The sequence below is a fragment of the Pyxicephalus adspersus genome, chromosome 1, assembly GCF_032062135.1.
Source record: "Pyxicephalus adspersus chromosome 1, UCB_Pads_2.0, whole genome shotgun sequence".
Lineage (NCBI taxonomy): Eukaryota > Metazoa > Chordata > Amphibia > Anura > Pyxicephalidae > Pyxicephalus > Pyxicephalus adspersus.
The window spans coordinates 111,499,961-111,502,918 of NC_092858.1; positions in this window are offsets into that span (position 1 = coordinate 111,499,961).

Genomic DNA, 2,958 nt, shown 5'->3' on the forward strand with positions numbered 1-2,958 from the left:
ATTGAGCAACATGCTCAGCTAGACTTGACCAGGGTTAAATGTAAAATTGATTACTCAGGGAGCAGTTTTTGTTTGAAGAAATTATGTAATCCTGCTATAATGTGAAAGTAAGCCAAAACTGCACATACCGTAACAATAGTATATGGTTTTAGCCTGTGTTTTTCAAAAGAGATATAAAAACAAATATTGAAACTGAAATAAAACCTTTGGACAACATAGATAAGGTATATTGTAATTTTGCATTTATTATATTTTTGTTTATAATATATTGTATGTCAAGGAGAAGGAAGAATAAAAAGTTGATTTGTAACTTAGCTCTGATTAGGTCATTTGCCACCTTCCAGTGGATTGGGACTGGAGTGGGTCAAATAGGGAGTTGGTGTTCAGGTAGTTGGTGAGTCTTTTATAGATAAGGCGCTCAAGATGTTTGGAGGCATATGGGATAAGGGAGATAGGAGGGTAGCTAGAAAGTGTGTGGGGGTCTAGTGAGGGTTTCTTAAGGGTGCAGGGGTAGATACCAGTAAAATGAGAGAGGTTGAAAAAGTTCAGTTAGTGGGGGTCCAGGGTGGAGGAGGGGGCATGGAGTAGATCAGAGGGGATTGGGTCAGGTGGACAGGTAGTAGATAGAGATGATGGGAGAAGAAAGGAGACTCCATCCAAAATAACAGGGCTGAAGGATGTTAATGATGATTTACAGGTGAAAGGGGTGGATATAGTTGAAGTGACGTGGTGAGCAGAGTCATCATGTCTGATTTTGACAATGTTATCATTAAAGTGGCTACGTCTTGGGCAGAGAAAGTAATTGTAGGGGGAGCAAGTGTGGATCAATTGAGCAGGAGGTAGTCAATTGTTGAGAAGAGGCTGCGTGGGTTGGAAGCTTGGGAGAATAAAACAGTGGAGAAATAAATGTGCTTGGTGACAGTGAGTGCAGTGTTAAGGTGTTGTTGTCTGGGTTTGTAGTCCATTAAGTCAGTGCCAGATTTCCTCCACTTGCGCTCAGTTACAGATACATCTACTAACTAACTCAGATGTCTATTCACTTACTGGCTAGGCTGATCATAAACACTTTGTTTGTGGCCTGTTATTAACCTTCCTATATACTTAGCTTACTGTTACTATCCATGATGTTAACGGGTCGGTTTTGACCATTGTCTTAAATCAGCCATAAAATACCTTCAAAACAATTATTTTTCATCCAATTTGTTTCTTACCTCTTGGTTACTTTGTTAAGCTTCCTTATCCATGAAAAGATTAGTTTTAATTTTTTTGGTGTTATCCCCTTGGCCTTTCTTTAATAGCATACATCTCGTTTTTAATAAAAAAAAATGGTAAAATGAACCTCAAGAGAATAATATATGTAAATAAAAGGTTGTTATGTTACCAGACTATTACTGAGGGGTATTAAAACACATCTCCTAAATATTTTTTTTTTAACTTTTATGTAAATATTATTAACTATAGTAACATCCATGGTGTTACAGGTCAATTTTGACCCATATATATTTACTTCAACAAAAGGCAAAAAAAAAGTTTTTTTTCTTTCAAAAATAGAAAAGCAGAACAAGTAATAATACAAAATGTAGATCTGCAAGGTTAAACAAGCAACAACCAATCAAGCAAATCAAACCAATAGAAATTCTTTGTGCAAGAACATGCATGTCTTTGTCTATTTAGATGCATGTGTGGCAAAAAGTGAAACTTTTAGTGTGTTCTTTGCATAAATATTTTTTAGAGTGGAAGCACAATGGCCCTGATTCATCAATGAAATGCGCGTACGCTGGACGCGCGTACGTTCGCGCTTCCAGCGAGCCGGTTTCCCGCGGTCCAGAGCAGAGTGCGCTCGTACACGTGCCTTCACTGCCAGCCGGATTCCTGCCTTGATAATAATGAGAAATAGGGGTCGCGAATCTGCCAATTAAGGCGATTAGATTTCAGTTGCGCGATTAAGGAGGATCTGTTAAGCTGTCAATGGTGAGATCATAGCAATTAATTAGTGCACACCTGCTCTCTGTTCTGTGCATATCTAAAGTCCATTACAGGTCAATTAGAATCTTTAATGCTTCATCTTCTTTTGGGTAAGTGCTACTTTTTTAGGTTACATTGTACTTACTCAGAAAATAATTAATTTATTGTTACATTTGTTGCACTGTTTTTATACTTTTTGCATACTCATTCTAACACACCTGATGGTGATGGAAGGAGGTCCAGGTTGCCAAGCACAACATCAAACCACATTGATTGCCAAGCTCACAAGCAGGGTCAAGCACTCTTACATACCAGATAGTGTGCTTTATTTATGTGTTTACATGACTCTAATTGTATTAGTCATTTTGTATAGAAAAATGCCAAGGACAATTTAACTTAGTGCCAAACATATTTTATTGCTTTGCTCAAACCAAAGACCAGAATGTCCAAAGGCGTTTATGCCTGTCCCGCAAAGTCATCCATGACCTGTACATCTTGCTGGAAGGGGAAATTGCAGCAAAAACAAAGAGAAGCTAGGCTATGCCAAGAATGATGAGGCTCCTGGACTCTCTATATATTTTAGGAAGGGTGTCCTTTCAAACCACGTCGCCCTTAATTTGTGCACTGAGCCAGTATACAATTTGCTGGGTGTTTATGAAGGTTTCAATGCCATTTTAGACCTTGACCCACTATATAGTCACTTCCTCACATTAGTTTGGGAGTGGAGGAACATAAAGGTGGATTTCTTCTTTAACCGGAAGCAATATCTTCCACAAATGTACGGTAGTCTGTGATGTGACATTCCAGAGGCTTGGCAGCACAGCAGAGGGATGTTATCGCCCTGTAAAGAAATAGATTACATTATTAGGATGTGTTAATCATGCTTTACTTGTAACTCTATGCTGCTGGATTGTATTTTTCATGCTTTTCTGGCTGCATAAGCAATGCTTGCCCAAATCTGCACTAAATTGCACTCTGCCCTAGTTTGGCAAT